Source organism: Notolabrus celidotus, chromosome 5, assembly GCF_009762535.1.
Source record: "Notolabrus celidotus isolate fNotCel1 chromosome 5, fNotCel1.pri, whole genome shotgun sequence".
In the NCBI taxonomy this organism is placed as follows: Eukaryota; Metazoa; Chordata; class Actinopteri; order Labriformes; family Labridae; genus Notolabrus; species Notolabrus celidotus.
Genome location: NC_048276.1, coordinates 15,414,386 through 15,436,702, shown reverse-complemented (window position 1 = coordinate 15,436,702; position 22,317 = coordinate 15,414,386). Strand labels below are relative to the sequence as shown.

General features: G+C 41.7%; 1 protein-coding gene across 10 annotated transcripts in view; it reads left to right on the top strand.

The window, feature by feature from the left end:
- msi2b (musashi RNA-binding protein 2b) overlaps window positions 1-22,317 on the top strand; it is a 345,174-nt gene that overhangs the window by 194,287 nt on the left and 128,570 nt on the right. The gene's annotated exons all lie outside the window — the stretch shown is intronic.

Here is a 22,317-nt window from a genome sequence, read left to right as displayed (position 1 = left end):
CGGGTGTGGGTGCTTCAGAAGGGGTGCTTAAAGGGTGTAAAGATTGCGAGATGGTGGGTGCTGTGCAGTCAGATAACAGCATCAGATAAGGCCCAGGAGAAGCACTGACTTTTATCGCTATCTCTCATCGGGCTCCTTATCTTTTCGATGAGGGGACGTTTCTCTCTCAAGCAGAGGACTTTCCAAAGACAGGTTTTCCTCCCCTGCACCACAATGCGGCATGTAGGTGTATTTTAAAGCCAAGATTTAACCAGAAGTAAGCACATATAGGCCTGTCACTTCCCCTGAGCCCTTCACATCGGCTGTTATTGGCTATGAATCCTCACGTAGGTGCGTTAGAGCAACTTTTAGGAGACAGACTGTCCCTGGCTGTGTGCGTGTGTGTATCACTGTGAGGAGTCGACAGGCACTGACAGGTATTTCCACAAGAAATAGGAGCAGATACCGCTCTGTTTGTCAGCTCGCTTGTAGGCAGAGCTGGCAGCGCAGCATCTCCCTGAACTGGTCTGAGCTGAGCGCTGTTTTGCCATATTGATTTAAACATTTGTTTGCAGTGAGCGACTCCCAACCTGTATAAATCTTTAAGTGCTGTTGCCTTGGATTTGTTTTCTGCAAAAACTTCTCTTTCTTCTTCTACTGTATCTGAGTGCGCGTACGAGAGTGTGTATGTGTGTGTGTGTGTGTGTGTGTGCGTGTGTGTCTGGTGTGTGCGCGCAGACGAACTCTTTGAGTCGGGTAAACAGTTTCTAAGTGTGGAACATGTGAACTGTAGTGGAAGTGATCTCTGGCTTTGAGGGGATTTTGATCTGTAGTGACAGAACCCAGTGTGAGGTCTGCTTTGAGACGACGGATTCTTTTCTCTCTCTCCTTTACTTCTGGCTGCTCTCTCTCCCTCTCTACCTCTCCCTTTATCTCTCTCTCTCTCTCTCTCTCTCTCTCTCTCTCTCTCTCTCTCTCTCTTTCTCTCTCTCTCTCTCCTGTCTGCTGCACTGCCAGCCCTCTGTGAAAGGGGATGGGCGCCATGCTCGGGGAGTGTGTTAGGCGTTTGCCTTTGGGCAGCAAAATGCCCTTCAAATGAAGACAATGATGGAGAAACAGCCTCCTTCGCATTTTTTCCCGATGACAGAGGACTTATTTATATGAAGTGTGACACTGAGGAAGCAGGCAGGTGCACTCCGTCCTGCATTTATCTTTTTCTTCCAACTTGCGTTTTGATATTTTGTTCCACTCACCGGCAGATATTTACACCTATCATCTTAAAAACATGCCGGCTCTTCCGGATGAGTTGCATGGAGCATTACAGAGCCATAAGAAAATGTGAATAATTCATCAGAGCCATTGGTGTGATTGTGTAATATTAATGGCTCAGCTGCCCCGTGACCACAAAGAAAAGGACATTGAATAAATTATCAGTGAAACCAGTGCCTGCGCCTGCAGGACCCAGTGATCGGCATCTGGCAGCCAGCAGTCCAAATCAATTTCCCACCTGTGTTCATTTTTATCTTACAGATTGATTCATGAAAAAGTAATCCCTGCTTTTTCTGCAGCCGTGCCACGGGTAAAAATAACACATTCTTTATTTAACACTCCGAGTGTTACACAATGCAATTTTAACCACTGTGGCTATTCTGTAATTGCAACTCCTGGAAATAACAGTTCTCTTACTGCCTTAATGCTTTGCAGAGCTCTGCAGGAAAGAGCACATTTTGAACAACTAATGCCATTTTCCCTCTTTGTTCTTGTTAATCTTGAATGCTGTCATACCTCCAACACAGACACACTCTACCACACAATGCAATGTCTGCTGCTTTCAAACCAAATTTCAAATCTGCACTGACCCAAACCCTGAAGCATACTCGCAGCGTTAAACTCTAAGTCTTTAGCTGCTATTTTTTGCTGATGCAGACGAGGAAAGATGAAGAAAATGTCCCTGAAGTCATGCATGTTTATATTTACTGGAGCCTGTGAGAGGTGAAGACAATGCTTATATTTGTACAGGCATATTAAACCCACAGTCAGAGCAGAGAATCCATACTTGGAGTGTATTATGCAGGTGTGTACAAAGTGAAATGATTCCTTTTGAATAGGAAGCACAGTGTAGCTCACAGCAGTTAAAGGTGATGTGTTGTTAAACCTCCTGTGGCACATTACACCTTCTCATCAGCTCATTTGAATGTTATCTCTTTGCCTTTACAGTTCCCATTTCATGCAGAGGCTGTATTGTATATTACTATAATGCATTGTATTTACTTTGGAAGAGTATATTGTGTATTAGCTGCATGATCGACACTTGATTGTGAGTGTTTTCTTTGAGGCTGTGGTGAATTGGATAGAGGACAAACGTCACACTCCACTAGTAGCAGCATTGTCCTTCAGACGGTCCCTGCGAGGCGGCCAAACGACAGCCAGAGGAGACATTCTCTCCCCTTCTTGTTTTCTCTGTACTTATTTTTTCTAACTCTCTATCTATCTCTCCCAGTCATTCAGTCCTATTCTTTCTTCCCTTTTCTTTTTCCACAGTGCCACTATTTCTGTCCACACGCCATCTCCCCACACTGCCTGTCTCTCCATTTCTGTCGTCTTTCCCTCCCTGTCTCTCCTGTTAGAGGACACTGGCTGTAAGCAAAGCTCCTCACAAAGGCGCACGCCGCACACCATCTCCCTGGCATTTAAAGGAGTAGAATACGGCCAATTGTGTTGGAAATTGAACTCTCTAAAGCCTCCCTTTCCTCTGCAGCGGCTCATTGTGGGTGAGTTCAGTGTCTTTGGTGAGCAGCTTGGGCTGTCCAGAGGTTGATGCCAGAGGGCGCCCATTGTTCCATGCTCTACTGCAGTATACCCCCACCGCCGCCACCGCCACCCAGTCTCCCTTCAACCTCCCTTCTACTCCTGACACTTGTCTTGTGACAGTAATGAGAAAATCAGGACCAAGTGTATTTTTATCATATATTTCACACATCTGTAGTCTGCTTTGACTCTGATTTTTGGAAATCAAAAAGGCATGCATGATGCCATTAATAACTTATCAATCATGATAGCTTGATCTTTGACCCTGAGCTTTGCAATATGACAGTCTAGGTACCGCTTGCATCATTTACACATGCAGTGCTTGGAAGCTAGGTTAGCAATAATAAATATGCAGCATATGGTTAAAATTTCACAAAACACAGGATGCATAATTCTTAACATTTCACATACAGTGACTTGTGGATGCACACAAATCACTAGCAGGGGTGCGAAGTGGAGTTAATGCCATAAATCCTCTCAGAAACAGATTACGTTACAGGCTGTAGAGATCTCCAGATTATTATTATCATTTTTTTTTTAAGTTATATTTTTGGCCTTTTTGCCTTTATTTTATAGGACAGCTGAAGAAAGGCAGGAAACTTGGGGAGTAGAGAGTGGAGGTAGACATGCAGGAAATGGTCGACCGGCCGGGAATCGAATCGGTGACCCCTGCGACGAGGACTGTAGCCTCTGTATGTGGGGCGCTTAGACCGCTAGGCCACCAGCGCCCCCTCCAGATTATTTTTTAATGTCATCCCAATAATTGTTCAGTTAACATCTCAGTCGTGTCACTTTTTTGGTTTCTTAAGAAGCGTAATGAAGCCCACAGACAGCAGTCACCATGTTGGAAATGCTGACTCTAGTTTGCTTCTGGCTAATTGACAAACCAGCAAGTAGGTGGAATCGAGACAAAAGCCTTGTCACCTGGCAAACAGCTACAATGCACACACCTGGGAGTCAAACTGACCACACCATCTATAAAGCCTTGTTATGCATAACTCCTATCGTTTAAACAGATGCATTATTCAATATTTTTATTTTGTATTTTTTATTTCTGCTATATTTTCGTCTCTGAAGTCTAGAATCTTTTTTTTTTTTTTTTTAAACATATTTTGGGGGCATTTTTGCCTTTATTTGATAGAACAGGAGTCGAACCTGCGACCACTGCAACAAGGACAGAAGCCCCTGCATGGAACATGCCTAAACCGCTAGGCCAACAGCTCCCCAAACGGGTGCATTATTAAAATATATACTTATCTCAAGTATCAAAATACGGAACAGAGATTGAAAACATTTTTCTAACAAGCTGTGCAAATTTTTTATTATGCCACAAAAGTGGGCATTTTATGGGATTCTCTCGGCTTTTGCAGCCAGCCTCAAGTGACTACAAAAAAAGAAACTGCCATTTTTGTTTCCATTTGAGCATTGGATTTATTTTTAACACCAGAGCTTGCCGCTTAGATTAATGTTCAAAAGCTCTTTGCAAAAAATGTCCATGACATGTCAAAGTTGCTTCTTTTGTCAAGCCATTTTAAGAATCAATCTTGATACCCCAAATGCATTTTTGCTTAAAAAGTGACAGTAGCCTTCTATTGTTTATCAAAATAATTGGCAACAGATGAATGATTGATTAATTGGTTTATTGTTGCAGCTCTTTTTTCATTGAGGCACCAAAACCATGGAATGTGGTTAAGGAAAAAAGTAATAATTGGAATTTAAAATGCACTCACTTATAAGTTCTGAATGGCATAAGACCCGTAACTGTTGTACGTTGTAAGATGTGACTGAGGTATGTGTGTGTTCTGTATTTATTTAAATTTAAAACAGAACTTCATGTCCTTAAAAAGTCTACATTCATTGTTTAGATTGGAATCAAAACCCATGTGTCCTGAATGAAAGTTTGTCTTAAGTTGACTTATCAACCACCTCGAACTCCCTCTTTAAGCAAACTATAGCACCCTTAATATTGCATCCTGTAAGTCCTCCAGCACATTCAAACTACAAACCAGAGGGAAGTGTCCAGCTATGGCTCTGGAGAGGAACCTACAATTTTGTATATTTTTTGCAACGAGACAAGCTGCATTTTTTGACCATGTGAGAGTGAGAACAGGCTGGTAGTGCAGGACGTCCTGATTATGGACTGTGTGTGAGAGCGTGTGCTTTTGTGCTCCAACACCCAGGCTATGCTCTGGGACAAGGGCATGAGCAAAGCAGTCACCATCTACACATGCCAGTCGTCATCATTCCGACTAGCATCGACATAACTTTACATGCCACCCCTGGATGACAGCGCGAGCTGTACTGGTGGGAAATAAAAGCTTTTGGAATAGCCCTGAGTCAAAATCATTCTGTCATCCTTTGCCTACTCCCTGTCCCGCAGGCTGACATTTTATCTATGATCTAAGATGTGATTTCACTGTCAAACACAATTGGTTGTGCCAAGGAGAGTGTTGCTGAGGTTGGGAAAAAATGGCATCTCTTAGAGGAGGGGATGAAAGAGTGGCAACTGTCGCTATCCGCCAAAGCATGGGGGTTTAATTTGTGTGTTAAAGGTACAGTAGATGATGGATGAATTCTTTGTCTTGCTACTCATACATCCTTTAACAAGTTCCACATCATAATTAGCCCTCCTTCTTCGCCACATTACCCTTTCTTCTCATCAACACGTCTCTCAGAAGCTTTATTCCGAGCACATAATCCCACAGGACCTTTTCAAAATAAAACACAAAGTTTAGATATACACTCCCTCTGATTTGATTGTTCACAAGCAGCTTCTCCACATGAATCCCAAAAAAGATAAGTATATACAATGCAAATTAGTGCATTGCAATCCTAATGCTAAATTACACTCTTACAATTAGAAGTTGCTGATTAATTGGGTCAAAACTGCACGCCACAGTGATTGTGTGATACATGCTCTGCAAAAAAAAAAACTGCAAAATCAGAGTCTGCCTCGCAATTTTAATGAAGTTTTCTACAAGTTTTTTAGTTAATTACTGCAAGTTAAAATAATGAAGATGGTACCTATATCTGTTTCAAGTAATATACACGCTCGTTCTCACCTTTCTTTTTAATTACACCATTAAGGAACATGATGAAACCCAAGTGTAATTCCCTACGTATTGTTTTACAACAGTTAGTAACCAGACAGCACCCATTAGTGGAGCTTTATAATGACTGCGTGACTGATTGTAAGCCAAATTCCTTCTCTATTTGAATGATGCAAGTAATAGTAATGCGCAACAGTGTTGGGGACCAGGATAAAGAAACGCAGGCTAGATGGTTTCAGTCACAAGGCAGCTTTGTATGAGCGTGGCTCGTATTAGAAGCCACGTTCCTGGAGAAGAAGATGAAGAAGAGGGGGATTCTTGTTTTTTGAGTGAGGATGAGGCCCAGGCTGAGGCTGTGTGAATTTGTGTATACCTTTTTTTTTTTTCTCTATGGGCTTAAAAGGCTGGTTTTCTTCTTGGCAGACAAACAGAAGGCTGCATTGTGTGTGTCTGTAATCTCTTTACCTGGATTGGCAGCAAAGCTAGCAAGTGCAGCTCCCAGTGTGGAATTGGCACTGAGGAGTCAATGTCACACTGAGCTTGCTGCCTTCCAAACAACCAAAAAACTGGTTGTGTGTCTGCGGGACTGTTTGCGGATGACAGCATGCAGTTGTTGGTTCCTTTTTTTGCCATTCTTTGTTCCCTAAATAGGTGAATTTAACAGCCATTGCATAAGCAGAGAATAGCCAAGCCTATGCACATGTGATGTAGCCCAACTTCCTAACATTATCATCTTATTATTTAAAGGTTTGGATGCTTCTTCGTGTGTGTATGTGTGTGTGTTTGTCACAATTTCAGAACTGTCCTCCAGAGAGCAAAAGTCTCTGCTCCAGGATACACAAGCTCCTACAGTAACAAAGGCTGGAGTGGTATTAGGTGTCATTATACACCAACTATTTGACATAAATTTGCCTCTGCCGCCTCACTGGGTGAGAAGAAAAAAATAATTGGCCTCATTATCTTTCATCTCTTTGGCATATTACATTCATTATTTTATACAAAGAGTGCCAGTATGAGTCCTGTAACCTGGGAAGCAGCGCTGCGCCTCCACAGGTTAACTGTTGCTCCCTAAGAAAAAAAGCCCCGCTATTTGACGTCACCACAATGCCTCATCAGCCACCAGTGCTGGGGATTGAACATGGCCGACTGAGCAGAGGATGTCTGTCTGCAAAGTGATTGCTGGCTCATTGACTGAGTAGGAGAGGAGGGGAGAAAGGAGGTGAGGAGAAAGGAAACAAGTACAGTTAGGGGAGAAACGGGGAAAGAAAGGGGGACTGAGTAGAGGGAAGAAAGTAGAATGAAGGCATGGTGAGGAAGAGAAAAGGAGGGAAATAAAGAAAAAGGAGAGTGCCTCAGTGGGAAGCCTCCCCCTGCTGGCTCCTCGGGCTGGAAGCTGCTGCCGATGGCTTCAAAAGAGCGCCAGGCAGTCTAGGCCTCCGCTTCTAGCAATTAGAGATCACTCCAGCGGATGCCTCCTGGCCAGCCTGCAAATCCCTCAAAAATACCCTCTGATTACTACTGTAGGACACAGGCTGTTTACCAAATGGATCTAGCACTGCTGAGAGCGAGGTTTGATAATGCCTTTCTTTTGTTCAGGCAAGAGAGAGGGAGCGGGGTCATTTGGGTCTTTTTTTTTTTTTAAAGATGGCGCGACTTCAGAGACGAATTTCCAGCGGGAGAAGAAAAGTTAACCATTTCTTTAATTTTTCCGCCAAATAGCCTCGCAAGCAAATAGCCGCAGTAGTGCTGTGTTTACAAGAGAACAAAAATCTATTTGGACGGAGCTCAAATACTGTATCTTTCCACCGGCGCTTTTTACAAGACCCAGCTCTTCTTTGATGGTTAATATCCTCCACCGCCAATCCCTTTTTAAACAATCCAATCCCTGCAGGTTCCACAGGAGTTGTAGTGTTTACAGATCCCAGCTCCTCTGTGCTCTGTGACTGGTGTACAGCAGCACTGATGCAGAGTAAAACAATCAGCCGCCGTGCTTGACTTAACTGATTGACACAGCTTTCGCATCAAGTGGAATCAGATTTTTCTGCACTTTTCATCCCTGTGCGTTGCCGCAGCCTCCTGACGTATCCCTCGTCATATTCTCTCACCTTGACAGACCTGATATTAGCGATTAGTGTGAATGTCATTTAAATGGCAGAGCTAATCATACACTCTGGGTCTACCTGCACCTGAGGGCCCCCTCGCCTTGGCCTAATCACGGTGACAAAGGAAATGATGTGTTTAGCCACTCTTAATAACTGCTGCTGCTCATCAGATCCACGGCAAGCTAGGTAGTCCTCTCAGGTGAGGCACGACAACGGGTGAGGAGCCTGAACTTTGGCCCTGGAGCTTCTTCTTCTGGGTGTTTGTTGTGATCCACGTCCTGACATTAGTGACCCAATAGTCACCTCCAAATCCACACCAGCTTTACAGCATGCTCTTATTGGACCTTCCTGACAGGTAGGTGATTAAACCACAGACAATCATCCTCTCCTTGTCACCTGCCCATTCCAAACATCTGCCCCTCTCTCAGTGATAAAGTAGCCGTTTTTTTTTCTCTCTCTCTTGGGTTGGGCTCGGGATCTTAGACCAGATGGGGTTTGGATTTGAATTAGACTCTGCTGTGCCGGCCCTGCATGACCATTGCAAGGGGGGAGAGGAGGATGAAGGCAGGAGATTGTGGAAGAAAGCCTGGTGTTTTAATCTCTTCCCCATGTTTATCTCACCACCAGGAGACAAAACCATGTGCCATTAAAAACATCAGCTTCTCCCACTGGTTGCCAACACGGCTGCAACTTTGAAGTAATTTGAAGGACGAAATGAAGGGTACAAGAAAATGTGCAAAAACAAAGAGGCACATTTGTGTTTGCATAGTCTGATTGTTTTGTACAACATTGAATATCTGAATCTGTTTAAGTTTCCTTGGATCTGCTCTGTCTGTTGTGCACACAGCAAATCTGCGACGCATGTTTGTGGTATACATCCGCCTTTAAAAGCAGAGAGGAACTTATTTGAACAAAAATAAGCAAACATCTTCGGCCCCAGCTGCCACGGGGAATCAGTCTCTTCAGGAAATGAAAATGCCAGCTTGGAATTGTCATCATATTGAGAGTTAGTCGCCCTCTGACCTTGTAATACCCCCACAGCTTCTCTATTTGTGACCCGCTGGATGCTCTTAGAAAGTGAAACCATCGGGGAGGATCTACTGCTCACATCATCATTCTCAGAACACCTAATAGTGGATTTACCAAGGTTAAACCTCCTGTGAGATTGCAGCCACCGTGACCTGGAATACTGAGTTTACATCCGCACACGCACAGACACAAAATGTAAGACACACTTTTGCTCTACACTTAGGCTGTTTAAAGCTGCATTCTACAAAGATAAGCTCATCTAAATCTGGACTATATAGGGCTATTTAAATGCTTCAAATCAAGATATTTAAAAAGGGAAAGCATCTGATGTGTTTTGCATCTAACCTGCAGGAGGTTGTTCCAGAGGCAGACAGGGGGAGTGAAAGCTTCCCTCTGCATTGTCCTCTGTATTTACAGCCTGATTGGTGCTTACCCAGGCGTCTTACAGCTGAGCGCAGCACATGAGGGAATTAGGTAAGTGTCTGCCGTGCAGCGTTGGTAAAATATGTCGCTTCTTGTCTTTGTAGGACTTTTAAAACATGCTGATCGCATGGGCTTGCTGTTGATTGCCTTCACGCCCACAGATGCGCCACAGAAACATCTGTACTCCTGTTGGCCTCCTTTATGTGGAAAATAGTTTTGTAAGAGTGATTTATAATGAAATGAAAGTGTTCTTGATGCATTTTTTTATTGGAAATTACTTATCAGATTTTATGGTGGTCCCCCCTTTGTTGAGGTGATGAGTAAAGTGATGTTTTTATTCCACTGAAAATTCAATAAGTGCAATAAAAGAGATATATTACACATTTTGGATTGGGTTACACCTACATTTAGTTTGCAGCTTTTAAAACCATTCCTGGCATTGTTAAAGGCGATAGACTGGAATATGGTATGCCATTAAATTGTGTCAGTAGTCATATTTGATGGAAAACCCCCGGTTCATATCCTTCAGAGGTACAGCAGATTAACTTACATTACATTTAAAGGCAGAAGATGGTGATTCAGATGCTATTTTCCAGGGTGGGAGCTTGAACATATTTTCAGTGTAAGTTATCATGTTCTACTAAAAGAACACAACATTAAACTTACCATGGTCTACTTTGAAGCTGGTGTTATTATAGGCCTCTTCAGTGTAATCGTGGTCAGAATACAGCAACCCACACACCTCAAAATCACAATCAGCTGCTGAGCCCCAGCAATCACTCCTCACAGAAAGATTGTGAGTTGAATTAGATTACATCACCTCCAGTCCAGCCATCTAATCTTAGATTAAAGGGAGACAGAACAATCTCTAGTTTCTCTCTTTTCTTTCATTTCATTCTTTGTGCTTCAAGGGTCAGCCTGAGTGTTGCATGTCAGTCTGAGTGATTCACTGAAAACGCCAGTCACCCAAATGTTTGCAATAATGATGATGTTTATTTGACCAACTTTTGTACCAGGTTTCTTCTACTGTACTTGCAGCTGATTGGCCCCCCACAGCTCTGCTGGTTTACCACTTAAACAGTTGTAGGAGCCTCTTTTCAAGTGGAGGAGCTTTTTTGATACAGAAGCAGCCAAAACAATCAGGGCACTGCGGGGAACATCCTGGCACTGACTGGTATGTTTCCAGACAAGATAGGCTTTTATTTATTTTTTGTAAGTGTGCACCTGTAATCAGCAGCAAAAAGAGCAATTTTGATTGCCATTATGAACAATAAAGCATCAGGGATAAACAGCAGCTCTAAGGGGCCACATGTCGTTCGCCCCATATCACCCAGAAGCCCTCAGGCTGCTTCATGTATTTGTAAGAGGTAGGAACTTGACATATCTGAGAGTGACACACAACTTGAGGTTCAATGTGGCTGTTTTTACACACAGATGCATTTAAATATGGCGAGCCTCTTTAAGCTTCAAGCAATGTTTTTATGCTCCTGCCAACATGCAGCAACTGGGATGACCTGTGCTGGTCAGTGTGTGAGTGTGTGTGTGTGTGTGTGTGAGTATGAGTATGAGTGTGAGTGAGTATGCCTCCACAGTGTAATAAGGGTTGTCTACCCAAGCGTGAGAGTCAGGGTGGAGATGCCTGGCTCATTAGGTACCATGGCAGGATAATGTATGAACAGTGCTGGTGAAGAGAGAGTGAGCAAGAGAGAAAGAGGGAAACAGCCATTGTTCTTTCTCTTCTCTCTCTTCTGTTTCTCCCCTCTGCTGCCTCCTCCTCCTCCTCCTCCTCTTCTTTCCCCGCTGCCAGTTTCTTCTTTGTGTGTGTGCGCGCCTGGGGATATTTAGGCTCCCTGGTCACATTATGCCCTGTTTTTTGATGCAGAGCTGCCACTCCATGGGTTTATACCATTTTATTCATAAATGAATTTATTTATTGGTTTATTAAATTTAATTCATCGCGTCTTGCATGATGCTTGTTTTGCGGCTCTGTTGCTCGATTGACAGGTTGCCAGTCATGGTAAGATTCCATATCCCATCGGCGTCATGCAGCAGCACGTTGCTAATTGAGTTGAATGCGTAGCTCGTCTCTCCTCAGTGGATCCATCTGTCGCCGTCTTGTCATCAGTTTGTTCGCACTTGACAGGTTCCAAGTCGCTCTTTGTGTGTTTAACTGTGCGCCCCTGTGTAGGTGTGCGGTGTGTTTTTATTTATGCAAAGGATGCGTGTGTGTGTGTGTGTGTGTGTGTGTGTGTGTGTGTGTGTGTGTGTGTGTGTTAGTGTGTGTGTGTGTGTTAGTGTGTGTTGGGTACAATGCCATTTAAAATGGGTGACTGCCTAGGGGCTCTTTCTCCGAAATAGGTTCTGCCCCACTGTGGAGTCCCACAGAGAACAAGCCCTCAGCCAGCCACCTTCTTTATACGACACTGTCTGTTACCCTCATATTTATAAGCTAAAGGCTTCTGCCAATTTGGTTAAAACAGGCAAATATGTACTGGATACCAAGGTTGAGTTTCTTATTATCATTCATAAAAATCTAAGCAACAAAAACATTTAAAAGGAACAGAAAACCTGGATCAAAGGCAGCTCATTTCCCTGTTCAGACCATTATTCACAATAACAGAGGTATGGCAGATCATGTTTTGCCATGTTGCATACAATAATGGCAAATTCATATATCTAAGAGATATATGAGATATATACTAAGAGCAGCCTTAAACAGCATATTTGAATGATGACTTACGTATTGTTTTACCCCCCATATCACACTTAACAGAGAGAACACATATAAAATGCTAGCTGAGAAGCTGCCATGCTAAATGATGACTGCATAGCTGTAGTTAGTGCTACATCGATAAGTAACTCAACTTCCTTTGGCTGGTTTTGACCGCTGACATCGAAAATAGATTGCAACAGCACACACTTAACTCCTGCAGCTGCAATAGACTACTGCAGGGGAACAGCCAACACGTTACCCTCACTAATCACAAGGGCTGGTTATTGGCCATACCTCACATTACCATAAGTTTCATGATATGGGCCACAATACTATTCATAGTGCAATACATGGAACACAATATTATATATATTGTGACACATGGGCCTCAATATGATATATATTGCAATACACAGACCACAATATAAGAATGGTAGTGCGATACATGGACCACAATAAGATAAATATTGGATTTCAATACATGGACCACAAAGCAAGGCAAGTTTATTTAAGATTCATATTGCAATATATGGAACACATTGCGATACATCGACAACAATAAGAATTGTTTTGTCATACATGGAGCACAATATGATACATACTGCGATCCATGGACCACAGTATGACATGTATTGCGATACATGGACCACAATATGATACATATTGGATTGCAATACATGGACCACAGTATGATATTTATTGCAATACATGGGACACTAACCAATATACATTGTGATAGGTGTGCCAATATATGGTGTACCTTACAATACTTTACATGAATCTACATCATTAACTCAAAATTTAGAAAATTGACAAAATTATTAGCTTGAGTCAAAAATATTGAAAAGTCCCATCCATATTATTTAAACACAGGAGTGTCACAATAACAACATTTTAAAATGTGGTGTGATACCAGTAGAAGTTAAACAATATTGATACCTATTTGACTACAGCAGGAACAAAATAACAAGTCATTAACACACAAAGTTCGAAACACTCTTGTTTTTTAACTATTAACATGTTCACAGTACTGGTACAGGAAACGTTTCTGAACACATACCCTCTCATTTGACATGTGTAAACAGTAACCAAAGACATAATGAAGAGGATTTCCATTTTTAAAACAGTACATTTCATTTATCTGTAATAATCCAGAAGGGGAGCATGTCATCTTTCTTTATTATGGTATTTTGTCTGCAAGAGACGCAAATATTACTTGTGTATCTGAAAGAGACGCCAAAGGGACTAAACTAAATTTTGGTATTAGCTAACCTACAGTATGTCGTCGCCGAGTTGAAACAAAGGATGCACATTCACATTGTTTCATCATTTATCAGCTTCCTTTTCACGAGTGGCCTTCACTCTCAAGCTTGATCTCTCCATTACAGACCATCGCTTTATCTCTCTTCTTTGCTCATAGCTCAAACTAGCCCCGGTTAAAAACTGCCTAATGGCTTCAGTGTGACTTTTCCAATAATTGTTTAACTTTCACGACAAATACCCAATTTTAAGTACTTCCAATTCAAACCTTATCTCACAAGGCTTAAACACTGATTTTCTTTTGAAAATGTTTGAATACATGTTGGTGCTTTCACAAAATGTGATGTGAACATGACCCTTGATTGCGTAGTTGCAAGGTTATAGTGGATTTCGCTTTCCAGCGGCTTTAAATAGACACACAAATGCAACATCTCAGTGGCAATTGCAGCTTCACTTGGCAAAACCCTCTCGGCTGCGAGAGACCCTTGGCACGGCAGCCCATCAATAGTTCACGAGGTTACACAGAGATGCATGTGGGACGATGATATGATTAATAAGCCTGTTGCTCAGTTAGCTTTGTTTGGGTTCTGCCTCTGTGGAATTGGCAGAGTAATTGGACAGATATGCAGGGTTACTATGTGTTTGTATGTCTGTGTGCTCACTCATGAAGGCGCCACATGGTCGTGTAAATGTGGGCCTTCAGTCCTGATATATATTTGGCTGACACTGAGAGAGAGTGAACTTAAAAGACAACATGTCTGTGTGATGTGTTCCCTCCATCAGTAGATAGATGACGTCTACAGTGTATTTTACCGCCGCACCTTCATCACTGTCTTTCATTGCTGCTGCCAGATCCCCCTTCGCTCTGTTCTCTCAAAGTTCTGTATGTGTATGCGTGTGTGAGAGAGAGAGAGGAAGAGACAGACATAAAAGAGAACCCAGGCGTATGTGAGGAGGAGAAGGTGTGCGTCTGTGTGTACATTGATGGCACTTCACACAGCAGCGTGTGTCCTGGCTTTGATACTGTACAAGCGTGCTGTAAGACTAGAGTGAATGAAGACGCTGCGCTGCTTGAAAGAGGAGGTTCACCGCGCTCCTCTGTCAGCAAGCTTTGGGAGGGGATTCTGTCTTTCGAGGAGAGCCTTGGAATATTTTGTAGGGCCTCGAGTGTTTCTCGATACCTCCAGAGGAAGCGCCTGTGTCTGCCTGTGTGTGAGCGATCGTGTCTCTGTGCGTTTATGTACTTTAAACCAACTCTTTGCTCTCTAGAAAAATAAGCAGCTGCCTTATCATCAATCCTGCCTTTCACGCTTATGTGAACTTTTTATAACAGATACTTGAATATTGCTCGTGCATAGTCACACACATGCACAATCACACGTACACATCCGTCATTCAGAACTGCCAGTTAAAGAGCAGTTGCATCAAAAGGCGTCTGTCTCTCATCTCACGTTATCTCCGTCATCTTTTCCTCGCTTCCCTGTCACTTCACACATATTTTTTTTTCCTCTCCTATGCTCGCTCCCTTGTGCTTCCTCCTCTTTGTTTCCTACCCAATCTCCTCCTCACCTTTGCCTCTCCTCGCTCTACCTGCCAGGGAGATCCTCCTCCTCCAAAGAGAAGTGATGTTTTTTTTTTTTTGTTTTACTTCCATCTCCCCCTTTCTAGAGAGTTCACTTTTTTTTTTTCTCAAACATCGCCTCAAAGGATCCATATCACAGGTTTCTTCTCTGTCCACCCACCTGCAAAACCCCCAGTCCCACCCTCCACCACCCCCACCACCCCCACCCTATCCATCAGACAGCCAGCAGCCAGCCTCACCGACTCCCTGCCTCATTTCTCATAAATTAGTCCTACCTCTCGCACACTTTCTCTTTTGTTTCGTGCTCTTACTCATTCCATTCTCCCCATGCCCTCTCCCGCCTTCCATCTCTCTCTGGTCCTCACATTTCATTTTTCTTCCTACAAATGCCACACAGCAGTCCCTTAAGAAATGTCATTTCTGTCTTCTCCTTTTGTTCTGTAATTTCTCTGTGTCCCTCCTTCTCTCTGGGGAATTCATTTATCGTCGGCTGTTCTTCTGTCCCCAGCTCTCTGATCTCTCTGTCTCCGTCTTCCTCCTTATGCCTGTCTCTCTGTCTCTGTCTCTGACACTCCCCTGTTCCATCTCTCTGCTTCCCCCTCTTCCTTCTCTGTCACATAGTTCATTCAGTGTGACTTTAAAATGCCATATTGGCATAAATGTTAGGTAATAATATTTGCAATATCCTTCTATAACTCATAACAAAAAGAGGAGACATTTGTCCTTTGAATATAACAAGCTGGCTGTTCTTTCTGTAGATTAAATTCTTGCACATTCAAACTTTGGTATTTATTGAAGGTTCATTTTGCCTTTGAGCATCTTTTATTCCCATACCTCTCTTGTAGTTAATTTACATTCTTGAACAATTTAACTGAAAGAAGAATTTTTGTGTCACATATAAAGCTCTATAGAAATAATGGATGGATATAAAGACATTAACCAGAAACAAATAGAACACTTGCTATATGCAATGCTTGTAAAGCACAGGTGACAGGAGGAGGAGCAAAACAACCGCTGAAGTAAACTAGTTGTCAGCTCTAAAATATTCAATATTTACCTTTCTTTCATATCATATTCATCCACATGAATTATAAATTGATTGAATAAAGTAATCATCTAAACCAGTGAGGAGTTCATTTAAATCGACTACGGTCATGAGGACAGCTCGTTGTCATGTACATCTAAGAGGTGTGTCACTTTAAACAAAATCTTGACCCCTTGACAAACATCCCCCATCATCATCATCATCATCATCATCATCATCATCATCATCATCATCATCATCATCAATGCTATACAATACATGCCTTAGAAAGGATGCCAACTTTTCAGTAATTCTGCTGTAGCTGATGTAGCGTTCAACAACTTACTGCCAAGACTTCCTTTCCCATGCTGTAATCAGTGTGCAGTGTTAATACCCTACATTTGGACAATTACATTAAAGTAAAAATGCAAACTCTTTCAGGTTTGTCCTTGAAAGGAAAAAAAACAACCTTTAAAATGTTTGTTTACTGAACATAGGTTACATTCAATTAATTTTTGATGCATTCCAGGGAGTCAGGAAAAGTTATTACTGATGGGCTTTTGCAACACAGCGCAGATTTGTTGTCCTATTAAAGCCCTAAGTAAATAATTATGTGCCACAGGGAGGAGCTGGAATGTCATGACAGCAATGTGTGTTCCACCTGCTTTTGCTCTCCACATTGACTGTGTCAATTGTTTTCCCAGCATACACCAAAGCCTGCTGAACAAACAGAAACCTAAACACTTCCCATGCTGAAAATCCAGATTCTACATTTTTGATGTAGAATCCGTAAAAGAGATGAATTTAAATATAGTTGACGCAAGGAAATGTGGGTCATTTCTTCTCCTCTCTTGAAGTAAAGGACAGTCCAGTGCTTTAGGAGGTAATAAAGGAAGCAGTGCAGCTCATTTCCTTATCATTTGGAGAATCCCAGCAGCTCTTGATCATGGCTGACACTGAAACACATCAGGTCATTTGGGAACCTTCCTAACTGACCGCAGCTGTAGATTTATGGACATCATTCTGCTGATGGACCAACCAACAGCTACTGGGTCACAAACTGGGTGACACTAAGGTTTGTGTTCGTTGCCCCAATTTGTTCCTTATGTGTCTTTCATTCCTGGACTCTTGGCTTGATTACCTTTATGCTACTCTAAATTTGACTTGAAATTGATCACAGGTAACATAATTAAGGTTTACATGAGTTCCTGAACTAGCACTGTGCTGAATGTTGTCTGGAAAATCATAGAATAACAATCAGTAAGTAAGATTCAGTTGTTTCCATGCTACTGTTGCAGACTGAACGTTAGCACGAACACTCACTTAACATATTGTATTCAGCAAGCCTAGAAAAATGTCCTTTTAACCCTGAGCGATTGTCAGATATGTTCCCCCTCTGGCGTGTGTGAGATAATCCCTGTCACTAAGAGACGCTCAGATCCAGCGCGGATGCTTTGGAGCAAATGGGTAAGATGTATCACAGAAATTCAATGCTTCAAATTTGATTCTGATTCTTCTGTGCAGGAGAAGGCATCACATGCTGCACACGGGCTCCCAAGTGGACAGAGAACCAATTTGTTAGGCCTCTGACAACAGACGAGGCGGCTTTATGAGAACACACAGATCCTATCTCTGATGTTAAAACACATTTGTCAGAATCCAAATGTGTTTATGTTCAGTTGACCAGCGCTTTTTTTGTTTTTGAAGCATCTGATATTTGGTGCATCTCGTGACTAGCAAAGATCCTGTGTCTGATTTGTGGCCACTTTCCTAATTCTGCTCAGTGTGTGCTTTTAAGCACTTTCTTTAACTCTTGAACATCGCTCTTGAAACACATTTTATTCATCCCTCTCTTTTTTCCTGTTTCTGGCTTGTTTTTGTGGCACCAGAAGCGACTCTTCCCTGGCGAATCTCGGCGAATAAAGATTCCACTTGAGGACGGCTCTCTGGCGTGCAGGCATGCAGGCACTTGTGTTCCATCAAAATGCTAATAATATCATCTGCAATATCCAGGGCAATATTATTGTAGTGCTAATTGGTGAAAAAAATGGTTGATGGGAGCACCTGCCCACCCTTCTACTCAATTATATTTCATTAGAATGGCTGAAATAAAAGGGAACAAATTGTGTAATGATCAATGATTGTGCTGTGAGGTGACAGTTGTCCTCTTATTTGCCTTTGCTTTATGGCCATGTGTGCGTGTGTGTGTATGTGGGTGTATGTGCTGCTCATTTAGATGGTAGGGAGGTCATCCGAGTCTGAGTAGAGCGGCACTAAGCGAATGTGGGCCCCTCAGGACAGGAACTTCTCTCCCCTTTGGTTTCCTGTGGCATGATTTATTCATCACACCACATGTCTGTAGAAGTGGTCTTTGCGAGCGTCTCATGCACTGATATGTTGCCCCTCACCTCCTTGTGGTTTCACACTCGAGATGCTGCTTTTGTCGTACACGTGTGAGGAAGCAAGAGGGCGAGATGGTGAAAAAATGAACATGAGGTTTGAATAAAGTTGTGCTAAAAATAATAATTTACAGAAGGTCCATTGAATCAAGAGGGAGGGAAAATCCTTTTATTTTGAAACAATCCATGCCTTCCAAATTGTCAGATTAACTTTTTCTGCAGCAGTGGCTACTGAGAGGGGGTAATTAATAGCTTCTTTTTTGGGACTTCTTTCCTAGTATTTGTCAGTTTTTCTGGCTGCCTTCAAAGTGATAATGCTCCCCGGCTGTTGCCCCCGGGGACTGCTCCATCTTATTAACTTGTCTGTGGAGACAGGGCTGCCATGCTGCCTGCTTTACTGCCTGCAGGGATGGAGAAAGGACCACTAAGTCTTGTGCTGTCTTCTCCTGCCCCAAACATTCGCCCGCTCGCTGTATTTCTTTGTATTCACATGTGGATGTTAGTGTGTGAACTCGCATATCAACTGACACAAGGCGGGAATAGTTAAGCAGCGAAGAGACGGTGATTAAATATAATCAGTTAGTCTTTGTGGGGGATCGTATCTGCAGTCAGAGGCTGCGTTCGACTTCACAAAGTTTCTAATGTGGTAGACCAAGTTAATGAAAGTATGCTGTGAGTCACTGTGCAGCAATCTAACTTTTTCTTTCGTGATAATTCATTCAATATCTTAGTTGTGCTTTATTGCTACAACTACTGGTCCTGTATCATTCTTTGTCCCACATTTGTAAGGTGTTGATCTCAAATTCTGTCAAAATGTTGCACTCCTTTGTTCCAGCTTGTAAGACGGGAATCTAGGAATCATCTTGATATAATGGAGTCCATATGGATCAGAAACCAGGGGGTTTATGGGTAGGGAATCCAGCTGCCTACTTTATTTTGAGATGTAGAGTCGTATTTGATAAGTCATTAGGTACATTAGACAACAGCTTATGTTAGCATTCAACCTCTTCTTAGCCAGGAATGAAAGTCATTTGAATCATGTTTCCAAACACTATCCCAATGTAATGTTGGCATTCAGATACTTCACAGATAACAGTGCATTAGGATGGGGCTGAATGCTAACATCAACTGTTGTCAAATTGAGCTAATAAGCTGTGAAATCCGTTTTAAGCCTGATAATTGGCCCTATTTCTCTCCAGGTTTTCACTTGGACTAGACCAGGGGTTCCCAAACTTTTCAGTCCACGCCCCCCAAAATATAGGTTCCAAAACTTGTGACCCCCACTGTCCCTCGAAGTGGTTTAATGTTGCTTCATACTTCAAAATAAGTTTACCTACATGCACATGTGGCTGTTTCCTGTGCTGCAGTGAATTACCCGGTTGATACTGATCCTTTTGTTAATCAACTGTTAGCTAACCCTAACTCTAACTTTAGGAGTCATCTGGCAACAAAGAAAGGTAGTAAACTAATAAAATGTACTTATTTGCAGGGTTTTATTTCAAATGTAACTACTATTTTGTCTATATACAATAATGGGTAAAATAAGTAAATTTAGATTACTTAAAAATAATAATATCAATCTGGAGGACATCTCGCGACCCCTCATTTGTGTCTCGCGACCCCCCAGGGCGTCCCGACCCACACTTTGGGAACCCCTGGACTAGGCTATAAAAGTAGATGACAGTGACAGCTAACCAAAAGGGAACCCAAAAGATATAGCGCTCCCCTTAGTGGCTGTGTGCAGTAATGCTCATAAGCCCACCTCCTCCATGTTAACAGGACTTTGGTCAAACTACAAAATCAACACACCACCAATTATATATCTTATGCTATAATAATCAGTTCTAATTGGGACTTATGTCGAAAGGCTCATCTTCCTGAGGAGTTTAGTTTGAACTGATGCTATAAAAACGGGGTATGATGCGACAGTCAACAGCTCTGTTGTCAAATGTGGCTTTGTGAGCACTGGATAAGCAGAGTAAAGGAGTAACAGTGATAGAGACAAACCCAGAAGAAATTTAACTTGTGACTGTGTCCAACTGAGGGATCTTTAGTGTATTTGTAAGTGAATGTGTTGTTTGGGTAGTAGAGGGGTCAGTATCAATACGTAGTTCCACTAGCAGATCCCTACTGCATGGACTCTGGCTCCCAAAACATTCTCAGCAGCGCAAGATGTTAGCACCTGACGGGGAGGTAATTGGGCTTAATTTTGAAAGGAGGTGGAGATGCATTGTCGATCTTTATATGCAGTCAGTGAGTTTCACTGCTGGTTGAAGTTTCAGTTTTTGATCAAGAAGGAAGTGATGAGATGTTTATATTTTTCAGATTCACTCCATGTAAATGACTTGAATAGGGATTCCAAACACCCAGTTATTTTAATAAGTTAGATAAGACATTCCTTTATTCATCCCACAACGGGGAAACTCTTATCTTAGCTTATCTTACACAGTCATTACTTTTTCCATGTCTTTAACCTCAGGTTCTAAATTTTCACTTTTTCCTCATGTTTTTCTGCCTTGGGAGCAAAATTTAGAATTTGACCAAAATAATTTTTGCGACAGGTCTGGGGTCGTCGCTTATATATATATATATATATATATATATATATTTATATATATATATATATATATATATATATATATATATATATATATATATATATATTTATATGGCAAGCCGTTCAGGAAATAATATATTGAATGAAAGTCTGAATATATTGAATGAAACTCGATATATATGGAATGAAGTCTGAATATATGGAATGAAACTCGATATATATGGAATGAAGTCTGAATATATGGAATGAAACTCGATATATATGGAATGAAGTCTGAATATATTGAATGAAACTCGATATATGGAATGAAACTCGATATATATGGAATGAAAGTCTGAATATATGGAATGAAACTCGATATATATGGAATGAAAGTCTGAATATATGGAATGAAACTTGATATATATGGAATGAAAGTCTGAATATATGGAATGAAACTTGATATATATGGAATGAAAGTCTGAATATATGGAATGAAACTTGATATATATGGAATGAAAGTCTGAATATATGGAATGAAACTTGATATATATGGAATGAAAGTCTGAATATATGGAATGAAACTTGATATATATGGAATGAAAGTCTGAATATATGGAATGAAACTTGATATATATGGAATGAAGTCTGAATATATTGAATGAAAGCTTAAATAAGTACTCTGAACACCACTTATAATCGTATTGTTTTATTGTCATCAAAGAGAACTCATCTTTTATTAATGTCTCTCTGAAAATAACCTTTTGCACTTCTTTTTAGTGTTTCTGAGGGGACACATTTTCCTCTACCTCTGTAACCTGTGGTAATTTGTTCGTACTTTTTCATTACACTCACTCACTGTCAGATGATGCACACAGGTATGAGCTCCACCTGTTAACATTGAACAGGATGCTACATTATCACAAGTCATAACAAAAGTTAGCTAGCGAGCTAGAGGACTGAACCACCTGAATAAAGAAGGGGCAATATCTTTAGCCTTTGTAGAAGTGTGTACAACCTGTGATATTTAATATTTTCGTATTTTCACTTGTTTACTACCCTCTTAAATGCTTCTGCAGCCCACTGCTTCGTGTTCCTCTCGTCTCTCTGTGCAGACGGTCCGATCATCACTTTTGGATGAAACCAACTTAATGGAGAGGAGGGGTGGGTTCCTTTTTCCTATACGGATTGACTTAACAGCACATGCATTACCCAAGGGGTTGATAACCCCTTCATTAATTAAAATTGCAGTGAAAACATCTCGTGCCTCCCTCATGGTTGCATTACTAAAAGCTACGTCTAACCGGAAAACAAAATCACACCCCTATGATCACACCCCAGAAAGACAAGATGGCGCAGGCCATACATGACGTGATTTTTCATTCCATATATTCCGAGTTTCATTCCATATA